The sequence below is a fragment of the Heliangelus exortis genome, chromosome 1, assembly GCF_036169615.1.
Source record: "Heliangelus exortis chromosome 1, bHelExo1.hap1, whole genome shotgun sequence".
NCBI lineage: Eukaryota > Metazoa > Chordata > Aves > Apodiformes > Trochilidae > Heliangelus > Heliangelus exortis.
In genome coordinates, this window is record NC_092422.1 from 145620984 (window position 1) to 145637531 (window position 16548).

Sequence of the window (16548 nt, forward strand, 5' to 3'; positions counted from 1 at the left end):
AGCAGCACACCTCCAGCTGCAGGTCAGGCGCTGGCAGTAACACACACCACCCTGGGCAGCATTTCTTCTCACTGAGATCATATCCCAGTGCCATAAAAATGCTGAGTATCCATCTGGTTTGCTCATCCTCACCAAGCACTTTAATCCATAGTTGCAGTAGGAGTGTTTCTGGTTGGTTGGTTTTGGTTTTGATTCAAATTTATGTGTGAATCAACTGTACTGGAGTAAAATAGAAAAGTTATGCGTTCTCTAAACTTTCAAGGTGGCAGTTTTCCTGTCATTAAGAATGAGAGCAGAATATTCTGATATTTGGCCTTCCAGGATAAAACCCTTGAAGAATCAGCCTAGGATCTAAGTGTACATTTATACCTGCATTCTTTCAGAAGAGCCGTGCCTTTCAGTTTCCATAGGAAATCATTCCGCTCACAGTTGGTCCCAGACTAAAACTGTGACACACCTGAAAATCTTCCTAGAATTGCAGAATGTTTCTGGGCAAAGATTCAGCAATTTCTACCTAGTATTCATCTCTCCCTTCTCTAGCAATTGTTTGAGGTTTTTTTTTTCCCCTGTAAAGTAGAAAATACATGTTGAAGAGAAGAGGGTGAAAAGGGAGAGAAAGAATATTTAATGTTTCAAAGGCAATCCAAGTATTAACAAGGTAAAAACTTTCTTCTCTTCTGTACAGCTATTAAATCCCCAATGTTACCCAGATCCACAGATCATTATGGCCTTTCCTTCCGTCTCACTGTAGCTACTCCCTCAGTCACATCAGAAATAATGATCACAGCTTCCAAAACAAAATTTGATGAAAACCTTTCTGTGAGGAAGTGACAGGAAGATTCCATCTCAGCCATCTCAGGGAAAGGCCATGCTGCTCAAATGGCCCCCATGGAATTCGTACTAATTAGCTGAACACATCACATTTTGCTCCCCTTTCTCCCTGCTTGAAAGGTCTCTGAAAACCACTCTTAGCTAATGGGTAATATCTCTAGCAAAAGAAAAGGATAGCAGAATGAAATTCATGTTATTAGATTAATACACACACACACACACATATATATAGAATATTTTTTTTTTTAGTATTTAAGGAATTCTTGCTCATCTTTCTGCTGCTTCTGGTCCGAATGTCTGGTAAACTTCTTTGAATGCCATGTCTATCTTGTGACTAAGACTAAAACTCTGCAAATTTTGGGGTAAACCCTAAGTTTTACACAGAGGAATCAACCTTGCCTATGTTTAGTTTAGACTTAGTGATTTCTGTTCCAGTCCTCAGACAAAGCCTTGACAAAATACTAGGTATGGCACTGTTGGAAGTGATCTTGCATTAACAAGACAGATTCTTGCCACCTCTGATTTACCTTGAATTAATCATTAAGAATATAGTATAGGATTAGAGATCTCCTTTATGTATATCAAGATGTCCTGTCCAGGTCATGGTTTGACACTGCAGCTCTGGGGGAAATGGTCAATGAGAGGCCTGTGTCTATTGATGTTAAAGAGGTGTCAGGTCAAATCAGAACCACAACAGGTTGGGTGGGACTGGAGAGGAAAAGATGCTAGATAGCTTATTAGATAGCTTATTACTGTCAAAATGCAGACTGGACAATTCAGGTATGGATATTTTTCTAAATGAAAAAGAAATAATCTCTAAGTATGTTAAATATACAAATACAGTAAGTGATAGTAGTCCAAGCACCACAACCTTCATTTTTTTGGTGATAATTTTATGTAGGTGATTGTGAAATAAATAATTCTTTATCTGTAATACAGGGTGACATGGCTAAAAAATGCAGACTGGAATAAACAAGGCCAATCTTAAGCCTTGCAAATGCTAAATCTGGTTAAGAGGCTTTCTAGAGGCATGCATCAATATATCGTATGCAGAGTCTATCAAAATACAAAGGAAGTAGAAGCATTCCCTTTTGAGAATGTGCAAGGATGTTTTTATTTAAAGAAAGAAAAGCCAGCTAGTCAGAGAGAACAATAAAACTGAAAGAATATCAAGAGATCATCTATCTCAAAGCAGAACCAACTAAACTTGACAGGTGTCTGTTTGCCAGGGGAGGGAGGGGCTGTGGATTTTATTTTATCAGAGGCTTTTAAAGAAAGAAGCAGACAATTTCAGTGCCTGACTATCCATGACACTGCCCTTGTTTTCTACCACTCACTATGTAATGCAATTTTGTTCGCAAAACTATGCACCATACTTGGAGCTAACTTCTAGTTTAAAAGATCAGATGACTGTGACTCTAAATCTTGCATTCTTGTGTTTTTTACCCCAAAAGAAGGAAAAATGCCAGCGTATCAATCTCTAAAATTTGCTCAGACCTCGTGGATTATTTGGTAATCTGTACAGCTCTGCTCTCATGGCTTTTGGGTCTTGCACGTTGTAACCACACAGCCCTGTGACACCCTGTGATTTGCCACAACCTTTGCAGGGAATTGGCAAGGCCTGAGGCTTGTCAGTCATGCTTTGTTTGAAGTCTGTTCAAACTCTTTCTTTACCTTTGTTTTACTTGGTTAGCTGTGACAGCAGTGTCTGTAACTGGCTGAGTCTATGGCTAATTTGTTTTACTTCCGTTTATCTGTGCATGGTACGTCCATCATTTTATATAAATAGCAGTAACAAGCAGCTACTCCACATAGTATGAGAGATTTATGATCAGCACAAGGATGCACTGGAGAGAAATGCAGTCCTGGTGCAATAGCAGAGGCCTTGGGAAACAGGGACACGAGAGAGGAGGTGCATGGGGGTACAGACATGCATGGAAAGAGTGGTCAGGCACTGGAACAGACTGACCAGGGAAGTGATTGAGTCACCATCCCTTGGAGGCATTTGAGCAACGTGTAGATGTGGCACTTCAGGGCATGCTCTAGTGGCCGAGATTGCAGGGGGGTTGTTGGGTTTTTTTGTGGGTGTTATTTGGGGGAGTGTGTGTGGCGTTTGTGTTTGTTCAGGGATTTTTTTTTTTTGGTGTTTGTCTGTGTGTGTGTGTATGGTTGGACTCAGTGATCTCAGAGGTCCTTTCCAACCATGACTGTTCTGTGATTCTGTGACATGGGCAAGGCACTGGAGATGTCATGGCTATGAACAACTTACCAGTGATCAAAGAAATGGTGACCTGGATGAAATCAGTTTTAGGGGTAACAAAGAGAACGGAAGAATAGTAAGTAACTCATGTAAGAAGCAACATATTTATTGTACAATCAGATGTATCACTGGACTGAGAGCAATGAAGAAATGTGTAAATGCTTGCTAGCAAACACAAAAATGAAAAAAAAAAAGAAAAAAGTGGATTCTAGAACAAGGAAGAAGATGCCATCAATGTGATGATCATATTCTCCCAGCAAATGACTCCAGATGCTGACAACTGTTAATATCACTCCCCACAACAGACACCAGAATGAATCTGCCAACCTTACAACCCACAGGAGCAGTGGAAGGGTGAGCAAGATAAACCAAAAAGGCTTAGAAGCCAAGAAGCATATGTGTTACCATCTAATAGATGTAAACCACATCATTATTCTTTATGTAAGTTATATCTGAATCAATAATCATTAGACTCTCAAGAACAAGAAATTCTTGGCATTAATTATATATAAGGTGGGCTTCCTTCTTGTCCATAACCAAAGTGCAGCAATGTGTCACTAACTAGTGGGTGACACACACAATTCATAATTTCACTGGTAGCTGATGAATTAGAAGCTCAAGGACTGCCTGAGCTGCAAGCAGGACAGGAGCAAAATGGATAGATGTGGATTAAGTGCATTTGGTGGTTGTAGCTGAAATTTAGTCCTTTAAAATTCTATTGCTGAGCACATTTGTAACCTTTGCTAATATATATAAGAAACCCACAGCATTGCAAAAAGTAGGGTTTTTTACTTTCTAACAGAATAATTCCTCCTGTTTTGAAGGCTGGTGCTGTGACATTTTACAATTTATCAATCTCTGCACAAAAATCTCTGTTACAAGAAATGAAATGCAGTTGGGGAAATATATTACTCTGACTCATGAAATGCATACTTTGGTCTTTTTTACACTGGGAGAGCTTTCTAAATAGCTTTTGCAAATTCCAAAATAATTGCTCTTGACTAACTCCACATACACTGATTTTTGTTCTGGAATGAGTGCACCTTGTTCTACTTTAGCTTAATCAGCTTTATGATAAAGGAATAACAGGCTAATTATGAAATAAGACTGCCCACATATGTTGCTAAGTGGGAGCAGTAATCATAGCCACATATATCCTTGTTTATTGGGATTGACCTCGAAGGTCAGATAAAAGTGTGATGAAAAAAACAATAATAAAATTTATTTGCTATGAAACTGTTATCAGTCTTCAAAGTCAGTGACCATTTAAATTAAAGCTTAACCACAGACCTGGTTAAAGTCCATGGGTGAATTATCTTAATTTCATTAAGGAAATCAGAAGAACTGACTGAATAGTCAATGGCCTTCACCATTTCTGTAGGCAGAGGGACTTCTCTGGGAATGAATGCAAATACAGGAGGTAGAATTTGCCTGCTGGGAGCTGCAGATTTTGGGGTATGAGACAGGAAAATAGGAAAGTGATGGGGATTATGGCTTTGGAAAGAACCTGAGGCAGAAAACTTGATTTAACTGCATTAACTCATCAGAAAGGGAGTTAAAACAAGAAAATTGCTCATGGATGCATCTGCCGTGCTGCAGAACACAGAACTGTGTGTCTATTCTTCACATCAAAGAAATTCTGACTCCTAATACAAACAAGCTGGAAGTACTGTAAATATTGTCTTAACTGTCATGGCCAAAAGCATCAATGCTTCTCTAACTGATTTGCACACAAGCACTGAAAATTAATCTGAAAAAGACACAAAGGAAAGACAGTTTATCCACAGAACATAAGAGAGGGGAGTATTCAGTGCTCCAGCTAAAAGAAGCATAATTCATGGAATGGTTTTTTTCCCCCCCTCTAATACATTCCAGCTCACAGGAGCTGAGTGCTTCTGTTGTCAAGTAGGTTGAATAATGACTTTGAGTACACTGCTCTGTTTTGTACTCAGGGCAGCGTTTTCATTGGCATGCTCCAGAAAGAAGAATGTCTTTAAAGTGCAGCTAATAAAATTTTAATTTCTAGGTCACAGTAGAACTCACTGGTTACATCAGAGAGTGACATTTTACAAGAGAAACATTTTTAAATTCACATTTGGAAGAGGTTCAGCATTGGAATTTAAGATTTCTTCATTTAAAAACAAAAACAAACACCAACAAAACAAAAAAAAACCCACAAAATTTTGAAGAGGCTCAACTTGAAAAACGAATAATTTTCACATAGAGCTTTAATTTTCAACTGTGGTCCAACTAATAACTTTCTTCAATTTTTCGTCTTTAAACTTCAAAGAATCATTAACATGATTGATTTTGTTTCATCCCTTGTTTCACTTTCCTTGAATTACCATGGTTTCTTTGCCAGCATTACTTGGAAGTGTGTCTATCTCTTAAATTTTTCCCCTGTCTGTATCTGAAGAAATGTCTTCATCTCTCCTCCTCATGTTTTTTTCTGGTTTGCTGATGAGAAATGCCATATAAGTGTCTTTGAAACTATGCAGATGCACAGCTCCCACTCAGTTCAATCCACCCCAGTACTTCCTACTCCTGTCTTCTCTCCTCTTTTGTCTGTCCCTGCTGGTACTTTCCCCACTGGATTACTGAGGCAGTGCTTCCTCCTTTAATGGTCAGGCAATCCAAGACAAAGGAATAAGTCAGACTTTCCAAGACCTTATTTCACACATGCCCTCTGTTCATTAGGCAATGAGGTCAGAAATCACAGGACGCTCAAGTCCTCGCTTTCATAATATTATTCAGGGCTGAACTGTGGCTGTGAGAGGTCCCTAACTGACCAACCACTGCTCTCCACCCCCAGCTATCAGTGCTAAGGCAGCAAAAGCAAATTGGAGATAAGGGGCTGATGAGAATAACAACCATTTTTCAGGCATTTCTAAGGAATGACCGACTGGCCTTGAAGGAACTTGTATGGATATAAACTCTTAAGGAGGCAGGGGAGGAGAGGAAGGGGTGTTGCCCTCTATTCCAGTGAGCTTGTGGGTCAGGGTTAAAGGTAAGCCAGGAGTAGGTGATACCATAGCAGGGGTGTGCAATGGGCCACCTGACCAAGAAGACCAAGAGGTTGAGACCCTCTATAGACAGATACGAGTAGCTTCACATTCACAAGCTGTGGTCTTCGTGGGGGATTTCAACCACCCTGATATCTGCTGGAGAGACAACACAGCAAGGCACCATCAATCCAGGAGGTTCCTGGAATGCATTGAGAAAAATTTCCTTCTCCAAGTGGTAGAGGAATTGGTGAGAAAAGGTGCTATGCTGGATCCTCTACCCATCGAGGTAGGCTGGTGGACAATGTGAAGCTTAGAGGCAGTGTTGGCTGTAGTGACCACAAAATGGTGAAATTCAGGATCCTTAGGGCAACAAGGAGGCTGTGCAGCAAGCTCACTACCCTGGACTTCACCTTAGGGACAGAACCTGTGGGGAAAAACTGACAAAAAAAGCCACACAAAGAAGTGTGAAGCAATCCTAATTCCACACTCCTTTTATACTAGCAACTTCCCTTAATCTTTTCTGTATTGCAGGGCATATGTAGATGCTAACAAGATCAGCTATGTCAGTGGGAGAGAGAAAAATTCCCTCAGTCTATTACATCATCTTCCATCCTTCTCCAAACACTGCATCACCTCTCTAGGATGAGGTGCTATTTCTAGTCTTCCAGTTTTAAGCATATGTTGAGACTGCTTCTAGCTACTGTCCTTCTTATCCTTTTCAAGCTTTGCATCTTGGGTCTGGAGGTCTGAAATATTAAAGTTTAGCAGTCCAGATTCCCCTTGCCTAGCATGTATCAGTGAAGTCAACACCTAAGGAAGTATTTGCACTAGTTAGACACACACAAGCAGCATCTTTGATATTTCCAGCTGTCAAGTATTGATGTATGTACACACACATATTTACATACAGTCTCTGGCTTCTTACAGAGGGAGCCCACATTATAGCATGGCAAAGGCCTTCAGAACAGCAAGCCTGTGAAGTCTTAATAAAATAAATAATGTTTTATTGTCCTCCTTCTATACCCTGGAATGTCACTGATGTTTTACCTGTTCGGACTTGGAAGCTTTTGCTTGTTTGGTGAGGTTGATACTTGCTTAGACACTTGTCCGTGTTTCAGTTCTTTCAAGAAAAATGAAAGGCAGAAAAACTATGAGTAATTTACCAGGGTGGTAGGATGAATGCCTTAATTTTCATGTATTTGCTTTAAAAAGTCTAGGCCACCCACAAGCAAAATGCAGCCTTTTCTAGGGCAAAGCACAGCAGCCACTACTGCTAGCAGCAGCACACTGCAGTCATGGGACAGGAGATAAAAACATCCTCGCCTGCTGAAATGGCAGGAGATATTTCAGGGTCATAGAAGGCAATTGCAGGCTTGCAAAATAGCTGTGACACCAGGGTAATGTCCTTATCTAGTAAAAAGTAACTGATGGAGCTATTCCATAAAATGCCCAACCAAGCCAGCTCTCTAACAGAAGCAAGTCTGGAAGATTTCTTCCCTCAGGATTTATTGACTCCATAAATTGCTTTAAGAAAACATATTAAGCACAACCCACTCACGTGTTTCAGTGTGCCCATCTGAGTGAAAAATTGCAGCGTTTCTGTATTTCTCCAAGCCAGTTTAATAAGCAAAATCCCTTCCTAAAACCCCACTCCCTGCAGGTGTACTCAGTGAAATACCTTTCTCCCTTGCCACTGCACAGTGACAAAGCAGCACGGGTAAGGGGGCTTTTTCTAATTGATGTTATAATTTTTATATTCTTATGTTCTTATATATTGCTATAAGAAATATATGTGTAATATATATATACTGATAGGAAATTGATATTCTGGCAGTGTGGCAGTATTACTTTGTGATATTTAAATTCAGTCAAAGAATGAAAGTGATCTGGAGCCTGGCAGGGTTGCTCTCATAATGTATATTCCAAGAAAAAACACACCAAACTCGATTTAGACTTTGTCAATTTCTTGCTTCCACTCGTTCACAGACATTTCACAAACTTTCATTACAAAAATAAGAAGAAATCAGCAAGATGCAAGCTGAGTAAATTGTGTGTTGTACTGAGAGAAGTAAGAGTCCTCTGCAATATGTATAAATATAAAAGAATTTACTTCTCTTACATAATTTCAGATTTTAAGGAGAATAACTCGCTCTCCTGCCAGCTAATTTTCCAGGGCTCTAGATTTTAACAGCATGGGCAGATCATATGACTGATTTATTTTCCCCCTCTTCCATGTACAATAAGGAAAAACCCCCACATACGTTGGCTTTAACGTTGATTTTTAACTTTGATTTAGTAATAACATAATTCAGTTTCTTTCAAAAATGTTTGTACACAAATAGAGGATTAACTCTACCATTACTGACTTTAAATGCTCTCACTGGCCTCTGCATCAGGTTCAGTGTTGCCAGCCTCCCATTCAATGCAGCCTCTGTGTACATTTGCCTCTCCCATTCCTGACACCATTCATGCTTTTTTCCCTGCTACTTTGCCCAAATACCTTTGCCTTGGTTTTCTCCTTCTGCCTTACTGTCTTTGCTCTCTGTGCTTAGAACTCGTTTGTGTGCCAAAAGAACCATCTTTGCCATCCTTCTGAAACACTAAAAAAGAATGACTAAAACCCCAATGAATCCATACTAGCCATTTCAAAGTAATTTTTTGTTTTGTATCCAAATACAGTGGCAATGCTCTTGTCCATCATCTGGGTCATTCTGGTCCCAAGATTTCAAACCATGAATTCAATCAGAGGCTTGCAATTAAACAGCCAAAGCTTAAGTGCCAGACACCTACAGTTCCTATTGGCTGCAAAATAAGTGCTTACAGTGGAGCATTGAAAAAATGTCACTACCTGTCTAGGTGACATTTGTTTTGGAATCTGCAATCCCCATTTGTTACTGACCTGATTATCCTTGTTTGCAGCCTGCTGAACACTGGCTCAGCTGCCTCAGTTTGGATTACAAGCTTTTCCTTGTTCTACACGAAGCTTGACATCCTGACATGATCCCTGACAATAAGTTATCACCACCAGTTGTTCAGTCTTGGAACTGGATGAGAAAATTACTTCAGCAGTAAATGAATGAATGAATTGTGAGAACAGCCAGTCTGCTGACCCATGAAAACAATTTAGCTTTCTTTTGGACTGATAAGATTTAAATCTTCAGAGACTCGGATTTTCATCTGCGTTTATTTCCAAAATGAATCAAATTACATAGATGTGTGAGCTGCGAGATAGTTTCTAAATATGACACCCCTTCCCTCCCAGTAACCTTAAAAATACAAGATTCTTCATAATATTTAAGCAGTTGGTGCATAAATAAAAGTTAAATTTCATTTCCCCTGGACCACATCCTTTGCTTACTTCTTTTCTAAAGGAAATGTCTGCTGTATCTTGGCTGGAGAGCACAAAAGAGACAGTGTGTGTTGCCTGTGAAGTGATGACTTGCCACAAGGAAGAATCCCTTACCAGCAAACTTAGAAAATGAATAGACTTCTGATAATTTTGAGGAATTCTTTCTGAATGGTTAAAGAAAAACTCCTGTCATCTGGCAAATTGATAAAAAAACCCCAGCCAACTAACTTCTGAGTAACAGGAGCAAGATGAAGCAGTCAGCAATGGATACTTTTAATGAAAGCCTTAGCTTCTGTGACACATCCACTTGCTGGCTGCACATCCTTGTGAACATATTTTTATCTCTACATTCGTGTACAGTCTTCTCTAGCCTGCTTGTCATCATGAAGGAATCTGAGGAAGGGAGGCGGAATGAAAATCACAGTTCATAAGTTTAGAATCCAAGACTTAGATCCATGTTTATGCAGAGAGAGCACCCTCCACAGGGCTCATTTTGCTTGGGTATTCAATGAAAATTCAGAATTTTTGTTTTCACAGCCCCTTTTCCCTTGAGAATCAGTGAAGATGCTGCTTTATTGATATGGAACACACTGACACCATACAGCTCTTTATATTACAACTGTTTTGTTATGAAGACCACCTTCTGCCTGGTCCTACTGTGTCTCATGTTTTCACCCCTTGCTGCCCCAGGGAACAGCACAGGACTAAGACAGGAGATTGAAAACAATCAGATCTATCATTTACTGCTGGAAGTACAGGTAGCTTTTGCAGGTCTTGGAGGAATGGATTCTAATTCTGGTGTCCCTCAATAGCTTTTACTCCAGGCTTGCTCATGTCATGGGTGAGCAGCCATCCACGTTCCCTAAAATCCCAAAAAGCCACCTCATCTGCATATGAGCCAGCAGCACATACCCAGGCCTGGAAAGGACTTGTTGAGTCACAGAGTCCATTTTCCTGTCACTGCAGACACCACATCATCTAAAGCCCACCAATTTTTGTCTTTGAAAAGAGTCCATCCACAGGCACACCTTCCTAACAGAAAGAATCAGGATAGAGTAAGATCTGCAGATCAAGGCATTCTGGGGAAAAAAATTTTGGTTACTACACTCTTATTTAGATTAGCAGGGACTAAGGAGAACTGCTTCTATCAGTGTTCTGGTGACTCTTCCTTCCCTTTGGTTGCAGATGTTCATCTCAAGTATTTCTGGTTCCAAATGGGAATAGTTTGGAGATCTGTAACTAGTGGTCCTCCCCAGTGTCCAATCTTATTCTAAATCTTCATCAATGACCTTGGGTGAGGGTATCTGAAGGTATCTTCAGCAAGGTTATTGGTGATACGAAACTGGGAGGATTGGCTGATGCACTGGAAGGCTGTGCAGCCATTCACTGAGATCTGGAAAGACTGGAGAGATGAGTAGGGGGGAAGCCAGGGGGAAAGTTCTAGGGGAACCTAATGAGGTTCAACAAGAATAAGTGTAGAGTCCTGCACCTAAGGAGGAATAAAACCATGAAGCAGTGCAGATCAGAGGTGGACCTGTTGGAAAGCAGCTCCATGGAGAAAGACCTTGGAATTCTGATGGACAACAAGTTACCCATGGGATTGTATTGAGCCCTTGTGGCCAAGAAGGCCAATAGTATCCTGAGGTGCATTAAGAAGGGTGTCCAGAAGATCAGGAGAGGTTCTCCTTCCCCTCTACTCTGCCCTCATGAGACCACATCTGGAGCATTGTGTCCAGTTCTGGGCTCCCCTGTTCAAGAGGGACAAGGATATACTAGAGAGAGTCCAGTGAAGGGCTATTAGGATGATCAGAAGACAGGAACATTGTTTTATGTGGAAAGGCTGAGAGACCTGGGTGTGTTTAGTCTGGAGAAGAGAAGACTGAGAGGGGATCTTATTAATGTCTATAAATATCTGAAGGGTGGATGTCAAGAAGAAGGGGCCAGTCTCTTTTTAGCAGTGCCCTGTGGTAGGACAAGGGGCAATGAACACAAACTGGAACACTGGAAGTTCCACCCCAGAATGAAGAAAAATTTTTTTTACTATAAGGGTGATGGACCACTGGAACAGGCTGCCCAGAGAAGCTGTGGAATCTTCTTCTCTAGAAACTTTCAAGACCTGTCTGGACACATTTCTGTGTGACCTGTCCTAGGTGATCCTGCTTGGGAGGAGGGTTGGACTCAATCATCTCCAGAGGTTCCTTCCAACTTGTATGATTACATGAATAGTCCCAGTTAATGTAGCTTCTCAGGGCTGGTAGTGTGCCTAAGTGGAGAGAAAGAAGGAACAGTGGAAGAACGTGGGAGAGAAAGGAATATTTATCACTTTCCTTACATCTTCATAGTGTGTTATACACACTAAGCTTCATGTTTTCTTTTGATGCAGTATCACTTCTTTCTACAGAAAAAGCGCAGTTGATGGTCATATAAGACATGAGATAAAATAAGCTTCAAAGGGGATTCAGAATGCAGGGCCCTGTTTGCTCTCTCATATAAATACCACAGCAACTCAGCCCCAAGTCCTAACATCTTGTCTCCAGCAGCAGGCAGATGGGGAGGGTTACAACAGAGCACAAGAAACAAACCCCATAGAGAGTGACCTTTTCCCTGGTATGTCCTCCCTGCATCCACTCATCAGGAACCTGCAGACTGGAAGTTTAATGTTTCAGCATCTCCTGCAAAGGACATCCACAGCAATCCACAGGAGCAGATGACTGTGAAAGTAAGAATGCAAAGAAAGACATCATCTGGAATCAACCAGAGAGTAGCCAGATGACAGGAACTAAATGACATAGAGCTTAAAAGAAGGTTTTGCTGTTGTGTGGACTGAATGTATCCTCTGAACTGCCAGTCTCCCTGTCACCAAGGACAACCTCCTGCCAAACTCTGTCAGGAAGCAATGGATTCTCTCCAGAGTGTGTGAGTGGCTGAACTACATGTCTATTTGCTTAAACTCTTTAGGGTCAACAGTGTGACAAGAATGCTGACAAACAACTGGAAAACCTCTTCAGATGCCTGTAAATCTTACAACCAACATCACAGCATCAAAACATTTCTTCTTCCCCATTTCTTTAAAGAAGGTCGTGTTAGCAAGAGAAAACAGACAGAATGTTAGTGCAGATATTTAGAACTTTAAGATGACAATAAAAGCCTGCTGTGAAAAAGAGAAAGAAATTTAAGAACCCAGGAATAAGTAAGTAAAAATGCAAAGGCAGAGGTAAATTGGGTGATTCCTTGGGTGAAAGATAGAGGGCAGACGTGAGTGACTAGAAATCAAAACAGTGCTTTTCCCCCATTTAATTCTTTTACTTTCTGCATTAAGGGCTACACTAACCAGAAGACAGTGGCATCAACTTTCCTGGGTTTCACTTGGTGATCCAATGCAGGGATACCACCCATGTCAACCCAGCATCCTCAAATTTTGGTACAACTAATGGTTGGGCATTAGGATTCCCGCAAAACTTAATGAATAGATGCCTTCACAGCATTCAAAAAAATCTCTACTTATAGGATAAGTATTAGTTTCAGGTTACTCCTGTAGTTACAGCCTCTTTGCCTGGCTATATGTGCTTTAACGAGGGCCTCCTGGTGGTGGAATCTGGTACAGTCAAGCAGGAGAAAAGCAAAATTCTTTGCAGTGGGGTTAGTATACTAAAAGAAGGGACATCATTAACTGCATACCACTGAGTCGAAAGGAATTAACCCACTGCTGAAGAAATCATTTGGGCATGGAATTAATTTCAATATTAAAAAAAAAAAGACTGTATATGTTTTAAACTCAGCCTCGTTTAGTCCAGCAGTCAATGTAGCAAGTTTCAAACAGCAATAATTACAATAAATATCCTCTCTGACACCACAGTAAGCCTATTGAATTCACCAGTCAGTGAGGTTTCCCTGTAATTATTGATATAACAGAGAACAATAATAATCCCATATGAAAAAAGACAAGAGAAACACTATGGAGTTAAAAGCTACTCTGAAACCATCTAAGCTATAGGTTCTGTATCGCTTGTGAACTAAAAAAGTCAAAAGAAGGTGCTCCAAATTAGGCTACCAAGAACAGCTTGAGTCTGTTCCAAAATTTCCACATTGTCATGTGCTACAGCCCAGTTTCCATCCTATCACTCTCTCAGCCTTCCACCAGCATTCTCATAGATGTGTTCATAAAAAGCTACGGTTTCCATACCCAGTGACCACAATATGCAGGTTCGTCACTGTTTAATGAGCTTTTGCAGATCCTAAGGGAGTTATCCTCTAATTATTGTACTGGGGGAGAGAGCATACACCAGGTATTCACTTCCCTGCAAAGCAGCAGGCACAGAGGGATGCACAGTGCTACACCATAATGCTTCTAACATTGTGTAAAATCATAAATCAAAATACTCTTTTGGCAGGAGGATGATGCAATATATTGAGAGGCAGTGCTAGAAATAGCAATGGTTTGCTCTTGTCTCAGTACCTACCTGATAAAAGTGGAGAAATAACCACAAAAAAACTACTGCTAGGAGAGCTGGGGAGGTTGGTGCAGTGAGAAAATTCCACAGCATTTTTTTGAGGAAATCAAATCTGGCAAGAAATAAAATTTAGTAAAACCGTGCAGAGGAAGAAAGATTCCTGAAGCAAACTGCACCAAAAAAATCAAACACTGAGCCTCTTTTTCTTGCTCTCAAACTCCTGGAGTAGCTTTCTGTACTCTCATTCACAAGCTCTGGCAAGTGTAAAACTCTTCACATAGATGCTATCATCTGTGCACACAGCAGCTGGGCACACAGAGTTATGCATTCACCTTACAGGCCAAGGCAGTGGCCTTTTCCTGCTGTCAGAGAAAGAAGCTGTCAGGGATTGTCTTGGATGGAGAATGACTGTGAGATCCTGGATAAACCAGACAGCTTAGTTTTACAATAATTATAATGTGTCACTACAATACTAATCCTGCTTAGTGCAAGGAGATTTCAAGACCACAACTGTGCTCTGAAATAGAGGTTTCTCCTAGGAAAGTAACCATTACTATCCCTGTGTTACAGGCAGGAAAGATCCTGATCAGAGACTCTTAACATTTCTTTCCCCCTCCCCACTACCTTCAGCAACAAACCCCTGAAGTATCTGTAAAGGAAACGTATGTGTCTCTGAGCATCACATGGAGATGCTTCTCTCAACTGGAGCTATGCAGTCTTGAGTATTTGGAAACTCTTCCCTTCCCTTCCCTCTCCTTCCCTTTCCTTCCCTTCCCTCTCATTTCTTTTTTCATTTTTAGTATCCTTCCCCTTTTCTTTCCTATATTTTAACTCTATTTTCCCTTTCTCCTTTCCATTTCCATTTTGCTTCCTCATTTCTTCCTACATTTCTTTTTACATTTCTTCTCCCTTTCCCTTCCCTTCCTTTCCCTCCCCTTCATCCACCTCTATACGATCAAAACACTCCCTAACACAGAGCCACTGTCTCCCTCCCCTGTGTATCCTTCCTGAAGAGCCATCCATTGCAGCATTCCAGTCACGAGAGTCATCCCACCATGTTTCTGTGATGGTGACTGTATCTCAGCTGTCCTGCTGCACAATTGCTTCTAGGTCCTCCTGCCTGTTGCTCAAGCTGTGTGCATTGCTCTAGATGCACTTGAGCTGAGCTATCAATTTCACCCCCAGCATTGATGGGGGTGAGCAGGCATTGGAATGGGCTGCCCAGGGAAGTAGTGGATTCTCCATCCCTGGAGATATTTAAAAAGAGACTGGATGTGGCACTCAGTGCCATGGTCTGGTAACTGCAGCGGTAGTGGATCAAGGGTTGGACTTGATCATCTCTGAGATCCCTTCCAACCCAGCCAACTCCATGATTCTATGATTGCCATGCCACCCCTAGGCTCATCTCCAGTGGGCCTGGTTTTATCCCCTTCCCCCTTCAAACTCAGTTTAAAGCTCTCTCAATAGACTCCTGCCAGCTCCTGGCCAAGAATCCTTTTCCCCTTGTGGAGAGTTCCACTCCATCTCTCACCAGCAGGTCCAGTGCCATGTAAACACCCCTGTATCAAAGAACCCAAAATTCAAACTTCAGCCACATGTTGATCAGGGGTGCTTTTCTGTTCCTTTCAGTATTCCCTACCACTGAAGGAATTGAGCAAAACACAACCTGCACTCCTGATCCATCTACCATTCAGTCCAGTGCCCCTAAGTGCCTTTTTATTGCCTTCCCCCCTTTCCTTTCCCTTTTCTACACTAAGTCAACATATTTTTTGGAAAGTGTCACAGATTCCTCAACAGAAGTTCTTCTAACAGTGAAACAAGTAATTTCAGTTCACTAAGTTAGAATCATAGGATCATTGTGGTTGGAAAAGACCTTTAAGATCATCAAGACCAACCATTAACCCAGCACTGCCAAGTCCACCCCTAAACCATGTCACTGAGCACCACATCTACATGGCCTTTAAATACTTCGAGGGATGGCGACTCCCCCACTTCCCTGGGCAGCCGCTTCCAGTGCCTGAAAAGCCTTTCAGTGAGGAATTTTTTACAAATATCCAATCTAAACCTCCCCTGACATAAATTGCTCTTGTTCAATTACAGACTGGAGAAGTATTTTAAAATTTAGAAAAAGAGTGATGTTTTGCCTCTCCGATATAAAAAATAGTGGTAATATGTGATATATATCCTTGCCATTCTTTCAAAATATTATCCAAACCAACTACCAAAACCACCTCCTGTGAAATAGAATCCAGCAAGCAACACAATGAAACTAAAATTATCTCACAATGTGCTGAGAAGGGAAGAGTTTGTAACATCCACAAAAATTAGGACACCGGGACTGTTTCAGGGGACAGTTTATTTATTAAAGAACAGCTTTCTCTTCTCTCTCCACCTTCCAACCCATCATTTTGCCCCCTCCCTGGGAGCATTCAAGGCCGGGTTGAATGAGGCTTTGAGCAATCTGATCTACTGGGAGCCAGATGACCTTTAAGGTCCCTTCCAACCCAAACCAGTCCATGATTCTGTAAGTAGAAGTAGGAGAGACACCCTCATCCATCACTGGGCACTGAGGTAACATTACTGTGTTTTAGAGACTGTTTCAACCAGTTTAACCCCAGTCCTTCTTCCGCGTTCCCAAAGGAGGAGATATCC